We start from the raw sequence: 27,812 nt of genomic DNA, 5'->3' as shown, positions 1-27,812 counted from the left end.
GGTGTATGGTTTTTTGCATGTTGCAAAACCAATCCAGACTTTGTGATACTTTTTACACGGTTAATTTCTCAGGTAAATGTTCTCGTCCTCCCTTTCCAGGGAGTATTAACATCTGCTTAAACCTGACAACTGAAACATAAATACAGTAGTTCAGCCACTTAGTTTGGACATTACTAGAGCTTCACTGTTTAGAAAATGGTTCATCATTTGCTAAAGTCATACTACAGACCTACAAAATCAAACTAACACTGTAATGATTTATTTATTATCTGAGCTCATATTCATGCCAGTGTCCAGTTTCATAACACCAATGCAAATTTAACTCATTGTATACAAAAAGGTGTCTGGTGTGTATTCAAATCAAACAAAGTGAGCGTCTGTATTACTTCATACAAATATGAGCCTGCAGATTAAAGATAACTTTGCTTTGTGTTGTGTTGTTGGAGTGTCATGTAAATAAACACATTAACAATCAATCAATGTTATTTGTCACATGAAATGGTACAAGGTACACACAGAATAAATAAGCTAGTAAATATCTGTCTCACATCAGATGGTTTTAACAGTAGTCATATAACAGAAGTTACACAGCTTGGCCAGATGGTGGCGCTGTAGAACAACTTATTTTCCAAAAGCTGCTGAAGTTTTACTAAGAAACAAACTTCCATAGATTACTCAGATCATGTGACATTTAATATAAAATGATCCATTTAGGGCTTCATGTAATGTTAATTTAAGTCTCTGCTGCCTTAGTTTTTCATGGTGTGTCTCCAAAATGTACAAAACAATATTTTCCTTTTGATAAACATAAGTGAAAAGTTTCTTTTAACTTTAGATCAGTAGAGTCCAGAGTTTCCCATCATGCACCGTGGTCGGTGGAGAGAAACTGTTGTTAAAATGCTGCAGACGTGTTCAGTTCCTGTTTCCGACACTTTTAAAGAAGATAGAAGTGATTTGTTGCTTCACTTGTGACTGTGACTTCAGAAGTAAGTTGCTGCTCTGCGTGTTCGTGAGGCGGGAGTCTCGGTGGCGCGCCCCAAATGTCCTCAAGTCCTACAACCGCCCTGCTCGGTGTTCTACGCTGTGTTTGCTGTCATCTCTTCATACAAACACATGCTGCACAGTTGGGTGGGTTGTGGTTTTTGCTCATGACTTTATACTAGCTTGGTGTTAGAGAAAAGGGATCAGACTCTCAAACTGGACCTCTGTCCTCTGGTCTCCTGGTTTGGATCTAAAATAGCTGAAGACACACAAGGTAATGTGTGATATGTTGATGTTGGTGTTGTCATGATATGAATCCTGTTGTACAGATTTAGTGTGTGAGGGTTGGTGGATTAGACCAGAAGTTAACAGATAATAATGTGGTCGGTTCTCTCAGTAAAGAGACAATTCAACAACAATAGTTTAACACACATTTGATTCATTGAAGACAGATCATCCTGAAACCTGATCCACATAAAAGCTGCTCTATGAGACTTTCAGTAACGCGCTGGAACATTTAGTAAAGAGTTGTTTCAATATTCTCCTGAGTACCAAGGAAAATTTTGTTTTTCTTAATCAGATTTTTGTGATTCCATACCTGTTTAAGGTTAAAAAACATCTTACAATTTAAATTTTTTATTTTTATTTATTTAAAGAACGTCCACTGTAGTGGACAACAGGATCATTTGAGTACGAAAACAGACAAATTTGGTAGATGTGGAGTCATTATTTACATGAAGATAGTCCTGATGTATGCACTATAATTGACATTCATAAAATGGCAAATTTTTCAAAAGATACATAATGTAGTTTCTATCAGAACTCAATATATGATTCCTAACACCTTAATGAACAAGAAAATATATGATTATCATAGTAACAAAACCATAGACAAACAATATTTGACTCATCTCTTATCTTTCCATAAAATGTGCTTATGTTCCTATGCTGTCCATTTTGGATTGAAAGATAGAGGCGGTTCCCGCCTCCCAGCCAATCAAATAACACATCACTGAAAAGCCCAGGATGTCCTCTGTACAGTACAGCAGGAATTAAGAGACTTGCACAAAAGATTCCAAGGAAAGGGAACTCAAATGTCCACTACAGTGGACATAAGTCAATGGGCTGGCTCTCAGGAGGAATACGACAGCATGAGGTTGTTTGAGTGTTTACTGTTTCTATATTGTCTGTTGTATAGGCTGTTGTTTATAAAGGAATACCACACTTTATGTGTTACTACTTGACTCTAGTTGGCGAATTTTTCTTCAGTTCTATTTTCCTTTCTTTAAACATGCCGGACTAAAGCATGGCCCCGGTGATAAGTGGTGTAGGTTGATGAATAAAGATGCACACTGCCTGTGTGCGTGGCGTGGGCGTTTCTGTGTTTGTGTGTTGTGTGTCAGTTGTGTGGCGCGCGTTTTCTATGTCTTTCCACACCAGAAACGTGTTTGCGGTTGCTAGAATTGTTTCCCATTGATAAAAGACAACATCGGCAGTATTGACAGCAAAATAGCTTAAACTGTGCTGCTACCAAATAAACTGTATTGTACTGTACAAACAGAACTGATGATCAGTGAATATATTATCAAAGGCTTGCCTCTTATTGACTTACTAAGTGAGTTGCAGTCAGTCAGTGGAATGGCATTGGAACCATGTTTTGAGAAGTCAGGTCACTGACTTTTTTCTCTTCTTTTAGCATGAGCCACCCAAAAGCAAACTTGATGACATTAAAACCTGCAAAAGCAAACATTTTGAAATCTTGACCAACTAATGCAATACTCAGACAGATATAGCTCTACTTTGGTGCTTGTTTTCGTTCTGTCACTTTTGGACCAAAAGTTTTAAGTTTTTTACCAGATATACAAAAATAATATTCCAATTGAATTAATCATTATACACAAACAATCAAGATCATAAAACTTTGGAGACTTTTAAATGCACCCCTCCTGAATTCTGAAGTGTCCCTTTAGTGTGAGCTAAAATTATAACCTCCACACGTAATGTTTAACCACTAGTTAAACAATATCAGTTTTTGCCTTACCCTCTCCCCCTTCTTTTCCTTATCATTCCTTTTAAACCCAAACACTGATAAAGAACAGGTTCACTCGTGGTGAGTGCCACACACACACACACACACACACACACACACACACACACATGCATGCATAGAGCATGGTCAAAGTCCAACAAAAAAGTGAGACAATTTTCCTGGAAATTTAATTTAGAGTCAATAATTGTCCCTAGATATCTATAGGATTCTTCTTGATCCACTAGTTGACCATTTATAGTTATGTGGCCTCTGTCATTTTATGGAGCAGGCTCACTATGACGGAGTCATCCGCATACTTAATGATGGTCCTATTTACATATTTCCTCTGACACATGTGCGTATATAGGATGAACAAGAGGAGGTGAAAGTACGCACCCCTGTGGTGAGCCTGTGGAAGAGCAAAGCTGACCAGACAGAACTCCGTTTACCCTTGCTCTGTGTGTCCTGTTTGTTAAAAAATCCAAAATCCAACAAACAAGATTAGGACTAAAATAAAACAAATTGTTCAACAAGGCACTTGGCTAAAATATGAGGTTGAATTGCATTAAAAGCGGTTTAAAAATCAATAAAAAGAATTTGTGCATGGGACCTACTTCCCTCAAGGTGTTTGAAAAGCAAATGTAGCAGAGTAACACAGAGGAAGTATGAACATATTGTATATGTCCTCTCTCTGTCCTGTAATAAGTGAACTCTCAGCTCATGTGTTTGTGACTATTCACCTCTGTCTCCTCTCACAGGGAAAGATGATCTGCAGCATCCTGCTGCTCATCATACTGACCTCCTGTGTCTCTGGTTAGTTTAGAGTTGTCAGTGTGTCTGCTCCTCACTTTCCCTCTCTGCCTCCTCAACATAGGGTGACCAGATTTCCTGGAACTATAACGGGACACTTTACGTGCAAAGTGGTTTATTTTTCCAGAATTAAAGTATTCTTTTGGAAAATGCACCCACTCAACTTGTGAAAAACTTTGTAAAAATGTATTTTCATGGCACCAAACTAAACTTATTTTTTGGAACTGCTGCCACAGGCTTGAACTAAAGTTATAGGTAAACTCACCTTGGTAAGGGTGCATGAATTATGAATTCATGCATGAATTAATTCATGATTTGTGCATTACTGCATTCCTTTATATCTTATGAATCATCAGGAATTGACATGAGTTCATAGCCTCATGCATGAACAACACATCAACTAAAGCATTAGGTAAGGTGGGTACATCATTATGCACAAGTTGTGTTCAAATCAGAATTTTGCGCAGTGATGACCAAATTCTTTTGCAGAAAAAATAAAATCATGATCATGCTTAATAAATCCTAACAAGATCAACACACCTGGAGGTCCCACCCTTACTTAACAAACAAAAACAATATCTAATCTAAACCAAAAGTTTAAAAAGTGTGGCCGGTTGTGAGATTAGGAGGACAGGAATGGCTGCTGCCCACCTACGGCCGCCATCTTGGCTCGTTATAACTGGGTTGCTTCCCCAGCTGCAGCCAATCACAGGGTCGGGGCCTGAACCTCTCCACCAATAACCTCCGAGCTATGGCACACCCCTATTTGCATACGAAATGGAACAAAAGAAAAACACAGGGCCACCGCACACAGCCACAGCAGACCATAAACACAAAATGACCACAGTCATAACAATTCATAATGATGTGCCGTACCTAATGCTTTTGTTGTGTTGTTCATGTATAAGGTCACGAAATGACAGACTATGAACAAGTAAAAATTCCTGATGATTCATGGGATATTAAGGAATGCAGTAATACATAAATCATTAATTACATAATGCATAATAATACATACATCAACTAATTCATGCCTGAATTCATGATAATTCATGTACCCTTACCGGAAGTGTTACCAGTGTTATTCTAACCAACAACACACAAACACACACACAAATGTAATCTCATTTGATAGAGCCGATAGCTTCCCTATTGGAAACATTAATTCCGTATATTTGTTAGAGGAGGAATTTGCACAAGAATCAATTTGTTGGCTGAAACCTACTGTGAAATTGCGTACAGGTTTCAGCAAAATTGGCCCGTGTGACAAGTAGCGTCTTTAAGATGGGAATGGTCATGCGGTTCCTCTCGTCAGTCCACGTGTTGTTCATGAGCGAAAAGATCCGCTCAACGGGAGTATTAGTGCCCCGGTAGACACATGGCGAAGTGACAAAGGGAGACCTACATTTTTTAACGGAATCTCCCTGCTTTTGAAATGCGCGAACATTTACACCCAGCCTCGGTGTGTCCTTTTCAGTTCACTGTCTATGGTTAAAACAAGACATTGCAACAATGTTTACAAATATACATTGTAACGCTGGCTGCACAGATTATGCAGACGCGCCGCTACGATTGACTGACACACACACACACACACACACACACACACACACACACACACACACACACACACACACACACACACACACACACACACACACATTGTTAAAATCATATGCTGGACATTTTATTAGTCTTTCTACATGGGTTTAGTTAATGACCGGGCTATAATAAGACCACATCGGCTATGTAATCACTAACAACCGGGAAAATGTCATAGTGGTTGGTGTAAACCGGGACATTTTAGCGTCCCGACAGGCTTTGTCACGACATCACACTGGAGTGGACCTTCACAACCAACCCTCACAGTTCCTCCAACTCTCTTTATATCTTCTGTGAACTGTTAACTGATCTCAGACCCTCAGTCCTGTTTCATCTCCATGAAGGAGTTGAGGTCCCAGAGTCTCAGGATGAACAGTTTGCAGGACGAGTCCAGTGGGACAAAGACTTCATGTGTCCAGACTCAGGACTGAAGACTCGGGACTGTACCTGTGTGATGTGCTCCGAATTTATAGGAGTAACTCTGGTAAATGTTTGCTCAATGTCACTGGTAAGTTGATTCAGGAGAACTGGAGTTTTTCTGTTTGTACTTAAAAATGAAAGATGCAGATTATATAGTCATTTTCACAAAAACAGTTTCCTTCCTGTCAATTAGCCACATTATATTTTCTGTTCTTCACAGCAGCTTCTGATGAGCCCAAACCTCCCGGAACAAAAGTGAGACCAGAACCAGAGAGTCGGAAAACATCTGGAGCATCTACGCTGGACTGGGATCACCACCAGTGATAACAGCAGTGTTAGTAGCAGTAGTGACAGCAGCTCTACTGGCTTGCTTTGCCAAACGCCTCATTGTGTTCAATCCTAGTTTTACTAAATCTACTGATAATAAAGGAAATCACCTACAGTTTGCAGCTGTGAGTGTTTAATAGAAATGAGCCATCAGGACTAACAGAACTGGAGGACCCTCTTTAAATGAATCATCAGAGCATAAAGTCACAGTCATAAAAACTAAATCAGACTCCTAGAGTCTCTCCTCCGTCTGTTCTACTTGTGATATAAAAGGTTTTGTTATATTTTTATATTTTAAATGTTCATATTACTACAGGTTTGAGTTTGTATGAAGTTGACATGTTACATGTTTTGTCTTCTTCTAGTTGTGTAATTACTTGCATCAATATATTATGTCATATGTTACTAATAATGTTCTGTCTTGTGTTACCTGTCTAGGGACTACTGATGTAAATTAGCATTAATGCTAACTCCAGCATGTTTACATCTTGATGTATGTAACGAACGCTCTGTCCATGTTCAGTTACTATGAATTTAAATTAAGTTATTACAGCAGGAATGACTAATGTCAGTGTTAATAATGCTTTCACTGAGTGAAGGGTTTTGCAGCTTTTAAATAATCAAGGAATCAAACTTGCATCTGAGATATGATTTGGTGTTTTACTACAACAGAAAATGTAAATGAAGTGAATCAAATATGGTAAATTACAGCAAATAAAGAAATCAGACAGAACATATTATGGAGACATCTTTTTGTTCTCTTCTTCTTCTTCTTCTTCCTGCATTTCAGTTCCAGAGACATTTAAACCACAATGCAACCAGAGCACCAACTCTTCCATTCATGTGTGTTATGATGCTGAGCTGATAGCATGCAGGTTAACTGTGGAGACTTGATGATCAACTCCTTCAACAAGACCACCTGACTCCCAGTAAAAGCTCCCTCTGCTGGTTCCTCTTTAACTCCACAGCTTTTCTTTAACAGACAGCTTTAAACACACTGAGGGTCAATTACAGGATCATATCAAAAATCATATTTAAAGCTGTATATACATTTGGACAGAAGGTCAGAACTCACAGCTGCAGTTTTCATCATGTTAGATATTAAAGAAGATAGAAGACACTTAATTCTCATCTATGGATCATCCAGACTTAATTAAGAAGTCATTGGTCTATACTGTCATTTGATTTTGTTGGTTATTCTGAGTTTTTCTTAATTCAATCTAGGTTGAAAGCTAGAGAGGGGTGTCTCTTGAGGCAAATGTGTGATCTGTGATATTGAGCTGAATAAAATTGACTTGATTCATAGTAAGATACAGGAAGACTCATAAACATTTATCAGATCCAATTAAATTCATATTTTATTTTCAATTAATGTTGGTTAAATTGTGTTATTTTTAACAAAAAGTTGTTTTTTAATTTGTATTGTGTAAAAGAAAAGAAAGTGCTTCAGAGAGTCAGAAGTGTTTAGCAGAAGAATAAGAAGATTGTCCACCTTTCCACCAGGTGTCCTCAGACTGTCCTCATCCTGATCACCTGGGTCTCATTTCCCAATCACCCTGTCAGCACATATACCAGACCTGGTCCTGGTTGGTCCATGTTGGCGCTACATGTCGGGCCCAAAACCCCAATACCACACTGTGAAAATTCAAAAGTCCTGCAGTCTTACTTAAGTTAAAGTAAGTACTATTATCAGCTAAATGTACTTAGAGTACTTAAAATAAGTATATATTGATCAGTGGAGATGGTAACTGATGTTATGTTTCTTCCTTCAAACAGTTTGGACCCAGAACATAAGAAGTGAAGCTGCCAAATGTCTCCTCACATCTGGACCAGTTCTGGATCTGACTTGTTCTGCTGGAGGAGGCATGAGACTAAAGGAAGAGAGCAAACAAAGCAACAACACAAAGAACGTAATATAGAAACACTGCTGCTGGACATCTTACAGCTGCATCTACTAGAAATATCACAGCAGAGACTATAGCTATGTTTCCATCGACCCGTTTTTATCCGAATTAAGTGATATCGAATGAAAATGCCTAATGGAAACAGTAAAATCCGACTGAATTTCATGAATATCGACTCAAATGAAATACGTTCAGTCTCATCGGGTTTTCTCTTGATCGATATACGGCTTATGCGATAAACGCTGATGGAAACGTTATTTGCCGAATAAATAATGAATTGCGATTAAGTTTTAGGTCATTTTATGGTTGCAACCCGCAATAAAACACGAAGAAGAAGTTTCAGTTCATTTCCGCCCAGTATTTCCGCTGTTGTTTGCAAAACAAAAACAGATGTAAGTGGACAAACGAGGAGACAAGATACTTTTAAATTTAATTTACCAGAAAAATATAACAGCTATTTTAGATAGCAAAATCGCCATCATTTATAGGAGTTATGAGACAACAGGAATGACATAAGCAGTTACAAAAACTAAACTTGAAAAAGCTTAACGTGGTTTAATGTATCTAAACAACGATGATCATCACCAGATTTATCATGGTTATATCTTGTCATGAACACTTAAGCCTGTCAAAAAACTAAATTGAAATCCAACGATTATAGAAGTTATCTCACGTTAATATTCTTCATCAGTGGCCGTATTAATATTATTAATATGGCGGGCGAGAAAAAAGCTCAACGTGGTTTAACGTACCTAAACAATGATCAGTGATTACCAAATTCTCCCTCATATTGCTCCTCATAACCACTGAAAACTGTCAAAACTTCGAACCCAAAGTCCAATTACTATGGACATTATCTGACAATAAGCGTTTATGCAGAGCCTATGGAAAAAGCTTAACGTGGTTTAATGTATCTAAACAATGATCAATCATCACCAAAAACTTCTCTCATATTACCCATCATAACCATGGAAAACTGTCAAATAATCTAACCCAAAGTCCAATTATTTGGGCCGTTATCTGACATAAAGCTTTTATTCCGCTTCAGGGCGCGGAGTGGCTGGGGGTTGACTCTCCACGGTTCTCATTGGCTTTATAAGTCCTAATGTGAAAAGCTTAACGTGGTTTAATGTACCCAAACAACGATCAATCATCACCATTTTTTTTTTTTAAACGTTTTTGTCGCTCTATTTCCTCTGTTGATCATCAGCTATTTTACAGATAAAGAGGAACTTTTGTTGTTTTTCTTCATCATCACTTTGTCCATCAGGTCTTTTTTTACTTTTTTAAACATATATCAGTCGCTTTTTCTATGTCTCTGTGGCTTTTTCTGACATTTTAGTCGCTATTCTTCACATTATTGCACCTACACTTCCCATAGCAGAACTGGGGAGGACTCTGGTTTCTCAGACTCTTGTCTTTCCTTCAGCAGCCACTGGCTGATGCTTAGCGCCAACACACAGAGTGAGGACCTGGAATCTGATCCCCGGCTGGCAGCCAGGTGCACAGGGGCCGCCTTCAGCCTCTCTGGCTGGCAGCCAGAGCCACAAAGTCAATCTGGCTCTCTGGCTGGCTGCCAGCCAGGGATGTCAACAGGGCTCTGTGTCTTTCAGAATGTTGGCGATATACCGTATCAGCAGACAGAGCAATAATGCACAGCAGACTATGGTGCAGGTAGATTATTTTCTGAAATATAGTGACGTTATTCTTGTAATAGCCCATTATCCCTTTATTTTACTCATAATATCTCAACTCCTTCCAATCTCAGGGCACAAATGGGATGAATTATATTTTGAATGTGCACGATGTTTTGAACATTAGCAGAAATGTTGCTCCAACACATCTGTCGTGGATATGATTTTCTGTTCTAGTTGTTCCTGTTTTATTGTGTTAATTCATTCCCTGTTTCCTTGTTGTTAACTGTCTCTTTCTCTGTTGTGTTTTCATCCTTGTGTATGTTTTATGCTGCAGTTTCCTGTATTTTGTAGTCTCTGTTTCTCTCATGTCATGTCTTGTTTTACCATCTTGTTTTTCCACCTTTGTGATTGTCTGCCCCACCCTGGTACCTCGTGTAGGCCTAGTCTCTGTGCTGTCTCGTTCCTGCTGGTTTATTCCTTTCATGTCTTCTGGTTTTCTAGTGGTTTGTCGTTTTTGTTTTTGGTTTGTCTTGGTTTGGACTGCCTCCCTGCCTACCTCAGGACACCTTAATTTGTAAGATTTTTGTTAATAAAATCCTTTACTCTGCATTTTGAGGTCCAAGCCTCACAATCCTGACATCATGAAGGTGCTTATAGGTGCTTACTAGCTTCGTGTTAAAGAAAAGGGATCAGAACTCTGTCCTCTGGTTTCCCGGTTTGGATCTTAACTGACTGAAGACACACAAGGTAATGTGTGAATGTGTTTGGTGTTGGTGTTCGTATGATATTAATCCTGTTGTAAAGATTTAGTGTGTGAGGGTTGGTGGATTAGACCAGAAGTTAACAGATAATAATGTGGTCGGTTCTCTCAGTAAAGAGACAATTCAACAACAACAGTTTAACACACATTTGATTCATTGAAGACAGATCATCCTGAAACCTGATCCACACCAACTTTAAACAGCAGCTGGAACATTTAGTAAAACACTGTAGCTTTGTAGGTTGAAAACGAAACTAAAGTATCAGTGTGAGTCCATGGGAGATAGGTCTATATAGCAAATAAATGTTCGTATTTTTTTAGCCTCTATATATTATATATATATATTATATATATTTAGGCCTATACTAATAGTATAATAGTAGTTTTCAAACGGCTACTGAAAGATTTATCATTGAGCTTAGATCATCTTTTCAACTTTAGTCCCATTTTAAACTGTCAGAACTGAACATTTACACAGTTTATACACAGAAGAAAACTGATCTGATGTCTGCCTGACATGAAAATGATGTAAATATATATAAATAGTCTAATATGAAGGTTAACCCTTGTGTTGACTTCAGGTCAAATTGACCCATTTTCAATTTTTGTTTTACATCAGAAAATATGGGACATAGAAATAAGCGCCAAAATGTGTGGAAGAAATATTTAACAATTTAAAATGTTGGAAAAAGCAAAACAAACTGTGAAAAAGAAGGCGCAAAAACGTCGAAAAAAAGGTTTTCAAGGTTGACGGGAAGACAACACAATGTTATGATGATCACAGATATATAGCCATACATAATTTTAATAGGTTTCACTGTCACAGATAAACAGGCCTAATTAAAACAACAATCATTGGAGAACGAGTACAAGCCGAGTAATGTTAGAGTTTTGTCTGATAACAAGGAAGTTGCCTGGTGAAGGTTAGGAACTGTTTTAACTGCAGCGTTTAGTCACCGCCCTCTGCTTTTTCTTCCAGTCCATCTCAGATCATAATAGACTCATACTTCCTTGTTCTTCCTCAGTTGAAAAACTCTCTGCTATCTGGCGCCATCTTGTGACAGAAATACATCACTGTACCTGGAGATTGTCAGTCCTCTGATCAGTCATGTGTAATACGTAACCCAGAGGAAGAAGTATAAACAGACTGTATATGTCCTCTCTCTGTCCTGTAATAAGTGAACTCTGATCTCATGTGTTTGTGACTCTTCACCTCTGTCTCCTCTCACAGGGAGAAGATGATCTGCAGCATCCTGCTGCTCATCATCCTGACCTCCTGTGTCTCTGGTTAGTTTACAGCTTCACTTTTATTATCCACTAACACTAAACAAAGAATCACTAAAGTGTCCACAGAAACATGTGGAGATGGAGTTTAGAGTTGTCAGTGTGTCTGCTCCTCACTTTCCCTCTCTGTCTCCTCCACAGGAACATTAGTAGTGAATGTGACCCAGACCTCCTATCAGGCAGAGGAGAACCACCACATCACACTGGAGTGGACCTTCACAACCAACCCTCACAGTTCCTCCAACTCTCTTTTTATCTTCTGTGAACTGTTAACTGATCTCAGACCAGCAGTCCTGTTTCGTCTCCATAAAGGAGTTGAGGTCCAAGAGTCTCAGGATGAACAGTTTGCAGGACGAGACCAGTGGGACAAAGACGTCCTCAGAGAAAGCGACTCAGACTTCATGTGTCCAGACTCAGGACTGAAGACTCGGGACTGTGTACGTATGTTAGAGGGCCCAAAAAATCAAGCCCGACCCTGCCCGAGCCCGCGGCGCGCTTGTGTCCGAGCCCGGCCCGGTCCGGACTACATTAACTGGAATTGTGAGCCCGAGCCCGATTTCAACCCGACACTTTTTTAACTGCGGGCCGTTATAACTGACGTTCTCAACTACAATTCAGAGTTGTTTGAACTGCAAAAATCTGTTTAAAATTATCTGAGATAAGATGAGATTTATATATATATATATATATATATATATATATATATATATATATATATATAAAACTCATCTTACATTCTTCCCTTTCTTCAGATGAAATGTCCCCATTTCAATAAATCTCATCTTACACAAAGTCATCTTTTGTCGGCTAAACTTAACTAGCAACGTCCTCTGAAATGACCAACAGCTCAAGGTGCTCTGAAGCCTGCTCACAGCAATGTTTTGTCAGCTCAATTTAACCGTAAAGACCAGTAAACTTAACTGTCATTGTGAGAGGTGGGGCCCTAATTTCATATCTTACAAATGGGTGTGCATACGTTTTCATACGATATCATACTAACCCTAACTAAAAGTTGTTTCAACTTGTTTCAAAGTATCAACTCAAGCTTTTACTCAAGTAAAAGTGTAATGTACTGGTTTCAAAACTACTTGAAGTATAAAAGTAAAAGTAATGTAAGGGGAAAAAAAAATATCAATATCTTTTCATATTAGATGGCAAGTTTTGGAAACAATTAGCTCGTGGTACTTGGGTTCGCTGAGCTTGCAGGGCATTCAAAAGGAGTTGTTTTTGCATCCAACAATTTCGAAAAATTCTTCCAGGTACGGCCAGGGATGTAGAAGGGTTGGCTGGTCTTCCTGGTTACCAACCTCCTCGCTGGTGCTTGGTTGGGACATTTCGCCTGAGTTCTCTTGAGTCTCTGCCATGGACATCTTCGTACTAGTCTACATACGTCTGCTTCCTTACTGGAGTGTGACGTGATTTGTGTCATGTGCAGGTGCAATAGATTGCGTACAAACCAATAGGGTATCAGAATTTTTTGGTGATGTTTTTAACGATGACAAGCCGGAATGAAGACAAGCCGAACTGAAATAGGAATAACGAGGCTATTTTAAAAATGTAAGGAGTAGAAAATACTGATAATTGCGTGAAAATGTAAGAAGTAAAAAGTCTGCTGTAAAATAATTACTCCAGTAAAGTATAGATACCCAAAATTTCTACTTGTATAAGGTAACAAAGTTTTGTACTAATAAAACTTTGTGTGTGGTATATTATTAGCCTTTTATGTTATTTTAAATTATTTTACATGTACTGTAAATCAGTTTTGTTTGCTGTGTTTGTTTTTGTGATTCTGTGTAACTTGTGTACTGTTGCTCCAGGGCTCCCTTGTAAAAGAGATTTGACTATCTCAATGGGACATCACCTGGTAAAATAAAGGATAAATAAAAAAAATAAAAAAATAAAAATATAGGTATAGTAGATGATTTCTATTAGAGGGTTACTGCACAGGATTTTGTTTTAGGTAAGATTTCTTTAGATGTACTTAAGTGTGATGCTTCCTGTGGAGAGGCTCGACTTACAGCACACATACTCTACATACAGGAACCACAAAGATGTGATTAAAGGGGGCTGTTTATTCGAAAAAACAACGGGCTGGGATTGCCTCCATATGGCTCTCACAGATCATTCCCCACTACGTGAAATACCTACGTTTTTGCACGGCCACATGCAAAAACATGCACACACAGCGAGACCGGCTATCAAAACAAAGAACAGACACACACAGAGGGAGAGGGACATTCTCTGCTCAGGACACCATTACTTCACTATATCTTTACATTGCAAATATTGGTTGCAGCTATATTAATGTGCTGAACATCGAGTACAGCTGCTTTAAAAAACATGAACATGCAAAACAGTTAATGACTTATTTGATTTGAATACATGGCAGGCTTTGACTTACTTTGAATCCTGTCAACTGTCCATCTAATGGAGCGATCAAATAAACTCCAGTTGGATCGATGTTGTGGTAGAAATGTATGAGGCATGAAGGACTGTTTGATTTTTACTTTAATGTTTATAATTTTAATATAAAGTTGTCTGATGGTGTGATTATACAATAACTTAGTTACTACATAAAGCTGAGTGAAATGTAAAGAGATTTGGAATGACTGTGTCCATTCATACATGTTGTACCAAGATCTCTGATTTTTGTTGTAATAAAACATATTTTCAAGTAAGGACAACTGAGGCTCACCGTGTTTGTTCTATTACAGATTTTTTTACAACTGCTTACCCAGGTTTTCAAAACTATATCTCCTGTTTTTGAAACTCTACACACAATTCCCAAAACTACACACACAAAATACAAAATGCCTCATATCTCCTTCAAAATGAAACGCTGCATTCAAAATGCCGTAAACACATCTCAATTAATTAAGCATTTGCATCGAACGGCAAACACTTTTTTTCACAATAGTAAATTTTTGGATATACTATGTACAAACTGTTGTCTCTATATCTAAAGTTCCTTTTTCTTCCATAGGCTTATATCTACATGTCCATACAATGTTGTAGAGTGACAGTAATCTGCTGAGAGGGGTTGAAATGTACAATCTAAAAGTGTTTAGAGTGTACTTTAAAACTAGCATACAAGAAATCCAAACCATAAACAACTTACAACTTGTCCTCTTCCTCCTCCTCTTCTTCCAACACGCGCTTTGAACTTAATTTGATCTGTCACTGTAATTGTTCATTTATCAATGGGCTCATTTGTCAATGCCACTTTGTTTTTTATTCAAATAGAACATTTGAATTTGGATGGAACTGGGCAAACACTAAACTCAAGATCTTGACTTTCAAACTCAAGTCAACCCATGTCACCTCTGGGGCGTAAAGAGAGAGAGAGAGAGAGAGAGAGAGAGAGAGAGAGAGAGAGAGAGAGAGAGAGAGAGAGAGAGAGAGAGAGACATAAGAAAATGGGGCTGTGGTATACAGCCAGTACAATTTGGATCAGATACTCAAACACAGGAGTCCACAGAGGGAGGAAGACCAGCAACAAATACTGACAAGGTAAGTGTTCTTATTACATTTTTAATATCATCATCTTATATCCACATTATTGTGAAACCGATAGAAGAAAAACTTTATCTTAGTGACACTTGCACAGTTGATTCTCTATTTTCTAAACTCAGTGGATTTCCCAAAGACTCTGAAACTTTAAAGAGGTACTACATATTGTAGGATACCCGTAGGGTACAGATTTGATCATTGACAAATTATCAAAGATGTTTTATCAATATTAATGAAGTTATGAATATGGTTATTAATAACTTTATCAAATTGACAAACAATCAAAACGGGGCACCACACTGCAAGTCAGGGACCAATAATCAAACTGTGGAACAGTTTCATTTCTGTAGTAATCCTTTAAAAGGAAACAAAGGAAGGTGTGAATTCGAGCGGACCTGTTCGACCAGCAATTATCACAATAGGTACACAAATAATCACCAGCAACTGCTAATTAAGTATAATCGAATTTATTAATGTCACAATTATCAGTAGCCAATCAATAATCCTTCAATAATAAAACGTATATACCTTTTTCAATATCACAACCAAAACATAGCAAAAACAAAAAGCAGCTTATGTCATAGACACGTTCTGTGTCTGTGTGTGTGTGTGTGTGTGTGTGTGTGTGTGTGTGTGTGTGTGTGTGTGTGTGTGTGTGTGTGTGTGTGTGTGTGTGTGTGTGGGCGTGTTTGAGAGAGAGTGAGGTGTGTGTGTGTGTGTGTGTGTGTGTGTGTGTGTGTGTGTGCTGCGTTGTGTGTGTAAGGGTGAGTGAAAGTAAAGGGGCGGTGTCGAAATGTAGTTCTAACACAAAACAACTCCCAAAATGGCTACTCCTGTGAGCTGCACAAAACTATTTAGCCTCAAGAGGGCGATAGTGGTGCTGGGTGCACGAGGAGGGGTTGAAAAGGTCGGGGGTTGCTAGGGCAACGCGCACGCTTACCCAGCCCTGGTCATGTGTTTTAGCCATTGATAAAATGGACCAATAGACCCCGTTGCTCTTGACGGAGACCAGTGAAGGATATTAGAAGCACTTTTCCGGTGATGGCTGAGCTTTACTGCGCAGCCTCCAACTGACAGAGACAACGTAAATGGTGACGCTGAGCAACCTGTCTGAAAGTTGTAAGTCTTCTGGTAGCTGTGCCGGAGAAATCTCAATCATTCCCAATCTTACAGAGACGGAGTGTTAGGTATATGTAAGGAGATAACATAAGCACAGGCTAATTATTGCTAACTAACATGCTAGTTAATATTAGTAATTAAACCTAAACAGCTAAAGTCCAAACTGCCTGGCGCTTCTCCTGTACTATACGGTAATTCCTCTACTGTGCGACAGTAAGTCTTGTGGTTATGACACAATCGTTAGCCTATTTTTACAAAAACGTCTGCTACGGAGCCATAACGTGAGGTACAAGGTAATGGAGCCTTTTATACATTGTCGTGTTTCTTTAGAAATAAACAACGGACAAATGGAGTCTTTAAACACTTCAGATGTAAAGTTAGTCACTGTCAAGTGACGTAAAAAACTGGCAGTTAGCGGAATGCTAACGGGAGGTGATGGCCAAGCAAAAAATGGCCCATAGATGGCTCGAGTTCTGAAGCGCGCTTACCCCTTTAGTTTTAGCTCTGTACAGGAAGTCAATTCCACCATGTGGTTAAGCTTAGCAGCGTTAGCTCGAGCGCTACATGGCTAGCTTGTGTCCGTGTGTGTGTGTGTTAGAAAGGAGGGAAAAACACTCTGATTCTAGTTATCGATAATTACCAGCTCAGAGGCTAACAGCAGATTTCCGCGATGATCTCGCAGACAGTAACTAAACTCCGTGAGAGGAGTGATTTAGCAGGTACGCTTACGGTTATTACCCAGCTACTTAACACACCATAATCAATAGTATCATGATCAATTATACATTCACAGAAACAGATTAATAACCAGATATGGGCCAATACATGATTACAATCACAGATCACATTAATGGCAACAAGCGGTACCGAACCCTTTGCTCATTAATAAACAAACCAAACACACTAGTTCTAACGTCTGCCCAGAACTGTGTCAGCCTTCTTTACGGTACATGTGTTGTTTGTAGTTAATCTCCGCCAGAGTTTAACGATCCGTTTCGTCCAGAGCAGTAGACGAACACGCGATCCAGGTTGACGATGCAAGAAGAACGGAACGTAGTCCTTTTCTTGAATCCAGGCTGATTAAACCCGCTGCAGATGTGAGGAGATACTGGGTCAGTATCCCCTCGGATCCCTTTGTATATCAGATGGATATAAAATGTCCCAGCTCAATCTCGACCAGCAAGGTGAGGCTGGCTAGCTAGTCCGGACTAGTGCACCTCCTGTCAGTAAACTGGGTTACCGGGGAAAGCCGAAGAGACACCAACGCCGACAGCTTTTATCCTCCCTCCACCTCCTAGTGGCGGGGTGGTGCATTCAAAGGCCCGACAGCCAATGGGAAAAGAGCAAACCTTGTCACAGGTGTGAAGCAGTTCTTTGTCTCACCACCAGTCTGCCTTGCCCTCCATGTGTTGGAGGTAGAATCTCCATTTTGGCGACTCTGCTTCCAAGTGGCAGCCTGCAGGAGTTTGGTGAAACTGGCTTTGGGATTCACATGTAGGCCAAGATCCTTTGTCTTACCTTTCCTGTGTCTCTGCAGTCAGCTCAATCTGAGCCATTTTTGGTTAAGATCAATGTTTAACCCCTGCTTGGTCCCAACAATATAAATACTGTAAGTACTGATATTATATTTTGTGCGTGTTTTTTTTCTTCTGTGTGTATTTGATTGTCTTTTTCTCTTCCAGATATGGCCGTAAACTCTTCCAATGATTCCGTCCATTATCCTGACCTTCTTATCGGCATGCGTTGCTTTTTGATCAGACCAAGCTCCTTCATCTTCTTCACATACAGCATCACCAACATCCTCCTCCTCCCTCCCTCTCTGCATCCTCGCCTCCTACCTGGGTCTGCAACGATGGTGGCGACATCACTCCACCTCTGCAGCAGCAACGAGGCACTCAGACAGCTTCACCTACCACATGGTTGCCATGGAGCTGATTGGTGTCTTTGGACACACCCTCTGCTGCTGTGGTATCTACGGGGATCATGTGAATGTATTTATTGTGGGGTTCTATCTTTGGAGCTTTAATTGGTACGGAGAGATGTTCTTTCACATCCTGACCTCGTGGAGCGCTACCTGGCTGTCGTTCATCCCGTCACCTACCTGAGTCTGAGACGGAGAGAGGGATCAGAATCAGAAATATCAGCATTGGCTGTGTTTGGCTGCTTTCATTTGTAGCAACAGTTCTGGGTTTTGAGAGAGTATTGTCAATCATAGATTTCAGCATCTTGAGTTTCTCCTTGTTCGTCATTTCCTTCTGCAGTCTTTCTGTTCTCTGCGTTCTGATTCGGTCCAGGGCCAGGGGAACAGGGCGGGGACAGAGAAAGAGTTGACCAATCAAAGCAGAGGGCTTTTTACACCATCATGGCCATACTCATAGTACTTTTGTTAACATGCTCTGGGAATCTAGTTGAGGGGTTTCTTTATGTGTTAAGCGAAGATGGTGAGTGTGTGCTTGCGATGTCTTTATACTGGTTTAATATCCCCAGCAGTCTGGTGTTACCTCTGCTTTTTCTACACAGAGCAGGAATGAGCGTGTCGTAAGAACAACACCTAACAAGGATCAGGATTAGGTTTGCATTAAATGACTTCAGATTCAAGCAGACTAATGCCTATTTAAACATATTGTGGTTTGATCTCCACCTGCTGCTGAGAAACATATCTCATATTTCCTTGGATTAAGATAGCACCAATATCTTGGTTGCAACTCTCCGCCGTGGTCCTGCTGCACTCCCTGCTACACCCTGCTATACTCTGCGGTGCCCTGCTGCATCCTGCTGCGTCCTGCTACGTCCACCTATGCTCTGCTGTGCCACGCTTACATCCTCTAATGCCCTGCAGTGCCCTGCTATGACATGAACTACTACAACTACCATTTTGTAGTCAAAGTTCCATTATCTTTACTGTGACTATTATTGCCACTGTTCATCACACCCCCAACTGGCACCGTCAGACACCACCTACCAAGAGCCTGGGTCTGTCCGGGAGGTTTCTTCCTAAAAGTTTTTCCTCGCCACTGTCGCGTAAATGTCTGCTCTTGGGGTAATTACTGGAATTGTTGGGTCTAGACCTATTCTATCTGTAAAGTGTCTCGAGATAACTCTTGTTATGATTTGATACTATAAATAAAATTGAATTGAATTGAATATCTGGCTCTTTAGCTGCTCCACGTTCTTCACCGGCTCGTCTCTAACTGCCGTTCTGCTGGGTTAGGGTTACTTTGTCCAACTCCCTGCTACACTTGTATGTACAGTATATATCTGTACCTATACACTGATTTTTTTGCCTTTTTTTTTCTTTTTATGCACTTTCATAATTATATAATAATTGTAACCATCCTATAGCAGAATCTAATTGTGATTGTATAATTGTTCCACCCCACACACACACACACACAATCACACACACAGTTTTTTCCTTAGTCATATATTTTAGCTTAATCTCTGCCTGGTATATGAATGATTTAGTTGTCTGCTGTTGACCCGTTTTATTCGGCCTATGTTTGTAAAGCACTTTGGTCAGCTCATGGTGTTTTAAATGTGCTATAGAAATACATTTGACTTAACTGGATTTACCTCTGTTAACTGAACATGTTGTTGTCTCTTTAATTAACTGAAGTTGCTGTAGGTCTTGGGTTTCCTGTAAAACAACACATACAATCTGTTATTTAACTTTTGCCTCACTGCTTAATCATGATTAAACACCTATGTAATGTGGTTTGAATGGTTTTAGTTAAGCAACGTTTTGGATGCAAAACACAAACAGTAATTTACACAATCTTTCTTTCTTTCTCTCTCTTTCTTTCTCTTAAAATGGGTTTGCGTTAACGCTGTTAATAACACGCTTTAACTGACAGCACTAATGGTTACCATTAAAAGATGACATATAAAATCATGCTGACAATTATTACTTTAATAGCTTAGTAAACTATGCACTAAAGTGTGTATAAAGGCTTTAGGCCGCCCCTACATGTTATTGTAGGCCCAGTTTAGTATGCAACTTCATTTTATACAGTATATGTAGTCGGGGGTCCCTGCTCCGTCTATCTTTCAGTTAAAAGGTCCTTGGCTTAAAAAACATTGAAGAACCCTGCTCTAATATGACCCATAGAAGAGTCCATCCCTGTACCTAAACGTAACGGTCGCCATATTAACAATAGCCACTAGAGGGTAATGCACAAAAACAAATGCAAAGTTGTGTTGATTGCTTTACAGGCGAGGACAGTCTCAAAGATGTTTAAATAAAACATTTAAACCATATTTCATATTTGTTTAATCATGATTATTCAGTGAAGTAACAATTGCATAACAGATTGTATGTGTTGTTTTACAGGAAACCAAAGACATACAGCAACTTCAGTTAATTAAAGAGACAACAACATGTTCAGTTAACAGAAGAACATCAAGTCAAGTCACATGTAATTCTATAGTACATTTAAAATAACATGAGCTGATCAAAGTGCTTTACAAACATAGACCAAATAAAACGGGTCAACAGCACACAACTAAATCATGCATATACCAGGCAGAGATTAAGATAAAATATATGACATATAATAATACAAAAACTAATAAACGACCATCATAAGTTTGTTCAGAAACACAACAAAATCTCACAACTATGAAACTGCATAAAAAGAAAAAAAGCTAAGAAATCAGTTTATATGTACAGATATATGAGTGTAGCAGGGAGTTTGACAAATTTGTACATCTAAAGTATAACTGTGGATCTCAACACATTACTGTAAAATGTCCCATTAAAATGTATATTACTGTTTTTCTATTCTTTGTTACATAGGCCTAATTAATGTTTTCAATATGAAACTTGTACAAATACACACTACCACTGCTGCATAGTTAGAGTAAGTATCTGCTTCTCCGTCCCTCTTCTCAGACACACCCCCACTCCCCTCTTCAGCTCTGTGAAGACTTGTTGTTCTTCTCCACCTGTCCACCAGGTGTCCTCAGACTCTTCTCATCCTGATCACCTGTGTCTCATTTCCCAATCACCCTGTCAGCACATATACCAGACCTGGTCCTGGTTGGTCCATGTTGTGTCAGGCCTTAAAAGCACCAATACCACACTGTGAAAACACTCCACTACAAGTCAAAGTCCTGCATTCTTACTTAAGTAAAAGTAAGCATTGTAATCAGCTCAATGTACTTAAAGTTAAAGTATTGTGCAATGGAGATGTGTACCTGATGTTATGTTTCTTCCTTCAAACAGTTTGGATCCAGAACATAAGAAGTGAAGCTGCCAAAATGTCTCCTCACATCTGGAGCAGTTCTGGATCTGACTTGTTCTGCTGGAGGAGACATGACACTAAAGGAAGAGCAAACAAAGCAACGACACAAAGAGAACGTAATATAGAAACATTGCTGCTGGACATCTTACAGCTGCATCTACTAGAGATATCACAGCAGCGACTAGGAGAACTTTGCAACTCTGAGAGAAGTTTTAACTTTGTTCCAATGATGTAATCTGACTTTTGGGCCTCCTGGTGTGTGTTCTGCAGCTGCATGAAGACAGAAAACCAGTGTTTGTATCTGATATCAGGTGCATCAACTCAGTAGTGTTGGACCAGCTCATAAAAAGCTGCTGAAGTTTTACTAAGAAACAAGCTTCCATAGATTACTTAGATCAAGTGACATTTAATATAAAATGATCCATTTAGGGCTTCATGTCATGTTAAATTAAGTCTCTGCTGCCTTAGTTTTTTGTGATGTCTCCAAAATGTGCAAAACAATATTTTCCTCTAAATAAACATAAGTGAACTTTTTGACCTGGCTTGTTTGTATAGTGCATGCAGCATGTCTTCTCTCATTTCCCTTTGCAGAATTTAAACACAAATATATAAGTTCAAAAGTAAATATCTTTCCAACTTTACCAAAGTTCATAACTTTGTAACCTGACACAGTTTTGTGTCCAAGTTGAAGTGAAGTGTGACAGGAGGAATAAGGTGTGGCCCATGCTAACAGGGATCTCACTTTAAAGTGAAACAATAGAAATTATTTATTGACGTGCATTAACCATGAGTCATGAGCTTATTAATTTACCCTCATATTTATCCAATTGTTTATCCCAGAAGTTTCAGGTAAAGAGAAATCCAATCAACAGTCCAAATGTCCTCCCAGCTAGAGACAGAAACAATGAGACTCCTGAATGGAGAAGAGAATAGAATGCCTTTCATTGTCATTATACACATATGTACAATGAGATTAAAAGCAACTTATTTCCAGTGTCAACATGAAATAAGTAATGCAAAAGAAAAAGGGGGGGTAAGGTGCACAGTTCTGAGAGCTATATACATGTATAAAAATATAAAGATACATATGGTTTAATGTACAGTGTGAAATAAAGTGTGGAGTAATGACATTGCACACAGAATTGTCTATTATAAAAAGTATTTAATATTACATTTTGCACAGTAGGTGTGTAGAAGAGAGTCCGGGGTTGGGGGTAAGACTGTGAAGTCAGTACATGTGTCAGTTCAAAGTGGTTATGGCTTTTGGGAAGAAACTGTTCTTGAATCTTTTAGTCCTTGTTGTGATGCACCTGTAGCCCCTCCCTGAGGGCAGCAGGTCAACCAGATCAGAGGCGGGGTGGGAGCTGTCCTTGGTGATGTTCTCTGTTCTGCTGACGCAGCAAGAGGTGTAAAGGTCCATCAGGGAGGGGAGAGGACAGCCGATGATCCTCTGTGCTGCCTTTACTACTCTCTGGATCCTCTCCCTGTCTGCCACGGTGCAGCTGCCGTACCATACTGTGATACAGTACGTCAACAGGCTCTCGATGGAAGCACGGTAGAAGGTCAGCAGCAGGCTGGAGTCCAGGTTGTGCTTCCTGAGGACCCTCAGGAAGTCTCTTATAGTGTTGCCGTATTGGTGCAGTTCTTGAAAAAAAGTTGGCTGTCTGTGTAACTGCTGCTCCTGTCAACATGCGGAGCAGGTGCACTTTGCTCCTCCTCCCCTCTTGTGATTTGATGATGTAACAGCCGTTGTTCAGCAGCCGTTGACTGTAAATTTTAACAGTCTATGCCAGCAGCACACACAGAGATGGTGCTGAAGAACCGCAGAGGAAGAGGAGCCTGTGACTAGATCTTCAGGCTGGTCTATGCACATGTACAACGAGATTAAAAGCAACTCCTTTTCCAGTGCCAACATGTACGAAGAAATGTAAGAACATGGAATAAAATAAGTAGTGCAATAAAGGGGGGTAAGGTGCACAGTTCTAGAGACGCTATGTACATATATAAAAAAAATTAAAAATAAATATGGTTTTATATACAGTGTGATATGTAGTGTGGAGTAATGATATTGCACAGTATACAGATATTGCACAGTAATGAAATGGCACAGTATTATCAATATTATCAAAAGTATTTAATATTAAATATTCCACCATAGGTGGGTAGAAGAGAGTCCGGGGTTGGGGGTAGGACTGTGAAGTCAGAGCATGTGTCAGTTCAAAGTGGTTATGGCTTTTGGTAAAAAACTGTTCTTGAATCTGTTAGTCCTTGTTGTGATGCACCTGTAGCCTCTCCCTGAGGGCAGCAGGTCAAACAGATCAGAGGCAGGATGGGAGCTGTCCTTGGTGATGTTCTCTGCTCTGCTGTGTGTGTGTGTGTGTGTGTGTGTGTGTGTGTGTGTGTGTGTGTGTGTGTGTGTGTGTGTGTGTGTGTGTGTGTGTGTGTGTGTGTGTGTGTGTGTGTGTGTGTGTAAAGTTTGTGTGTGTGTGTGTATGGCAGTATCATTCCAATCCGTTGATGATAATGCGTTGCAGCGTGTGGGTCGGCTACTGGGAGGACTGGGAGCTTTAACCAAACACTACGAGATAGAATCTGAGTCTGAATCCATTATTACTGTCTGGGACCTTTCAGGATTCTTACTGGGAATACTGGGACTTCATTATAACGGGTTTTTAGAAGTTTCGTGCTTCTCTCACTCTTCCCATACTGAAAACAAACAAAGCAAAAACGTTTTGCAAATATTCTAGTCGATTCTAACAGCTGAACAGATGAGTAGGCTACTACTGAGCCGTTTTCAAAAGTCGATTGGATGAGTTTCACGTAAGTGTGATCTTCTTAGTGAATATTTGCTACATGTAGAAAGCGTAAGCTGCGTGTTTAGACCTGCATCCTCCTGCTGCTGCTACACGGAACTCTGATCGGCGTTGCATGGCTGCAGGCTACATGTTGAGAACTAGTTTTATAAACTGGCTTGCTGTCTCTGTCAGTGTTTCCGTGGTCGGACATTCAACGATTACATTACTTGGTCGTTTAGTTTTTATATAAACCAAACCCATCTGGTTCATGTTGTGATATCAGCGCTCACTAAGACACTGACTGGGTTTTCATTACAGTGATCGTCTGGGGAAATATTCTAGGTGTGGCTGCCATATGTCAGGGTCAGGGTACTAAACTATAATCCGCTTTTCGTTTTAAAACCAAAAATGAAAAAATAAACAAAAAAACATGAGCTTTGTTTTTAGCGAGAGGCGCTCATTTTTCTAATGTGCATAATCACTGAAAATCCCATGGAACAAAGGTCTCGTTTTTGTTTACATTAAATCACATACATACAGAGTCTGATGCCTGTTTATGTTATATTATATGGTGTTGTGGACCAAAGTGGCAAATCTGAACCAGCAATGGTGGCCTACTGTAATATTTTAGCAATAACCCACAAGCTGTCTGAATCATCCTATAACCCTTTGTCAAACAAATACAGCACAGACATTATTAATACAGTTCCTGTTATATTGTGTAGACTCTCAAGGTATCACCATGATTATGGTATGGTAGTTCTTTAGTAAAACCAAATTGCATGAAGCAGATATTTTTGATATTGCAAGCCTTTATTATCCAAATATTGGTCCACTACTGTATCAGCACTGAACATATGAGTTGGATGATACAGGCCTGCTCACTATGAACTGCGGTCCAGTAGGGCCCGAGGAGGAAGCCACACCGCGATGAGATAAGACAAATTCAATGTAGCCTAATCTGAAGCTACAGGCCACCAATTAATGGTTAAAGTGCCTGGTTCTTCTTGCAGTTAAGGCTATAGTTTCGCTCACACACCTTTTATTTTGACACGTTAATGTTACTTCCGGTCCAGTGCCGCATTGATATAAGCCTATTGATCTTCAACACATAAGTCCATTAGGACATTATACAAAACAACAACGAGACCTTTGTTCCATCGGAGTTTCAATGATTATGTACATTAGAAAAATTAGCCCGTATTATCGCTGTTGGTTAAAACGGAAACATGAATAACAAAAAACAACAGATGAAAAAATTAGCAGTTTTCCAATTAATTTTTAATTTGTATGGACATTGGAAAAACGGGAAAACAGAGCTCAACGGTCCGTGTACTTTTCGTTCATTCGATTTTCATTTCATAAACAGACTTAAAAACAAAAACGAATGGTTATTTGATTTCGTTTTAAAATACAACAATTGAAATTGAAATACAAGGCATTTTTTTCCTTTTCATGGTCAAAAGGGGATGGGAGAAATTAAAATATGCTGTGATTTTCATTTTCTATTTCATATAACAAAAATAAAATCACTGGAAATAGAAATGAAAAAAGGTTTGTTTTTTCATATTCAGAGACCGGATGTTGTCATTTCCAAGGCAACAGCGCCAGCATAGCCTACCAGTGTTGCTTTTAGCCCAGGCTAAAATTACTTTGGAAACCTGTGCTCTTGATAATGCTTGGGGGGAATTTTATTTCATAATGCCACATGTATTTATTCCCCTCTCTCCCTGTCTCCCTCTGACTCTCTGTCTCTACCCGCCGCAGACAACTTCGCCCCAATCGAACCAGCTGAGGAAACAGACTTTCAGTTCACGGCTGTAACGTTACCGTTACGCCACCGTTAACAATCCCAAACGTTCTGTTGCTGATCTGGCAGAGAGTCACCGGCGGTTCGGGATCAGATCATGGGGATCAGACATCCGGTGCTGGGTCTATTCTAATATTAGCTGCTGTTGCAGCTAGCTAGCAGGTAGCCACCAGCCCTGTGACCTCGGTCCTCGCGGTTCGTCTCCCGGTGTTGACTGACTCTGGTCCGTCTGCAGAGCTGGCGTTACCCGCTCTAGCTGAGCTGGGAATTGCGCCACGCTTCGTGATTTATTCATATTTTATTTTATTTGCAGATAGTGATATGCTATGATGCACTGATGTCAGGCAGGCTTGCTGCTGCTTTTAGTCTGAGTCTGTGAGATAACCAAACTTCCCTTAAATATAACGTGCATATAAATAGATGGAATAAATAAAAGTCCCTCGAAATACATAGTAAAACATACATGTATTTAGGCTATTGAACTATTATGACTAAAGCCTGTATTTCATGATCTATTTCATAGCCATATGTATATTTATGTAAAGGGGGCAAAAACGGAAGTTATAGGCTACAGATTCCCTCAGCTGCAGCCGGACATTCTAAAACGCTTAACGGAAAAAGCTTAACTTTAATGTACCTAAACAATGATCAATCAGATATCAGTCAGTTATCAGTCAGATAACGTCCATAACGACTTTAGGTTAGATTTTTTGATCACTGTTTATAAACAGTGATCAAAAAATCGCTTAACGTAAAAAGCTTAATGGTTAACCACGTTAAGCTTTTTCCTTACAATTTCCCTTAATGAAGCAGAAAACCTTAATGTCAGCTAACGTCCATAATAATTGTACTCTGGGTTAGATTTTTGACAGTTTTCAGTGGTTTATGAGGAGCAATATGAAAGAGAAATTTGGTAATCCTTGATCATTGCTCATTGATCATGGAGCGGGTAACGCCAGCTCTGCAGAGTCAGTCCCGGGAAGCGAACGCGAGGGACCGAGGTCACAGGGCTGGTGGCTAGCTGCTAGCTAGCTGCAGCAGCAGCTAATATTAGAATATTAGACCCAGCACCGGAGGTCTGATCCCTATGATCTGATCTCGAACCCCCGGTGACTCTCTGCCAGATCAGCAAGCTTAACGGCAGCAACAGAAAGTTTGCTGGGATTGTTAACGGTGGCGTAACGGTAACGTTACAGCCGCTGAACCGAAGTCTATTTGCTCCGCTGGTTCGACTGTCTTCGGGGCCGAAGTTGGTCGCGGCGGGTAGAGACAGAGAGGCAGGGAGAGAGGGTAATAAATACATGTGACATTATGAAATAAAATTCCCGAAAGGATTATCAAGAGTATAGCTAGGTTTCCAAAGTAATTTTGGCCTGGGCTGAACACTGGTAGGCTAGGTTGGCGCTGTTGCCTTGGAAATAACAACATCCGGTCTCTGAATATAAAAAAACAAGCCTTTTTTCGTTTCTGTTTTCGAGTGATTTTATTTTTGTTATATAAAATAGAAAATGAAAATCACAGCATATTTTAAATTTCTCCCATCCCATTTCGACCATGAAAAAGAAAAAACGCATTGTATTT

At 39.6% G+C, this 27,812-nt stretch overlaps 1 protein-coding gene across 1 annotated transcript in view; it reads right to left on the bottom strand.

Moving 5' to 3' along the window:
- LOC120573092 (myosin heavy chain, fast skeletal muscle-like) overlaps positions 1-27,812 on the bottom strand; it is a 697,218-nt gene that overhangs the window by 97,258 nt on the left and 572,148 nt on the right. The gene's annotated exons all lie outside the window — the stretch shown is intronic.

This window comes from Perca fluviatilis, chromosome 14 (assembly GCF_010015445.1).
Source record: "Perca fluviatilis chromosome 14, GENO_Pfluv_1.0, whole genome shotgun sequence".
NCBI lineage: Eukaryota > Metazoa > Chordata > Actinopteri > Perciformes > Percidae > Perca > Perca fluviatilis.
This window is presented reverse-complemented; position numbering and strand designations above follow the sequence as displayed.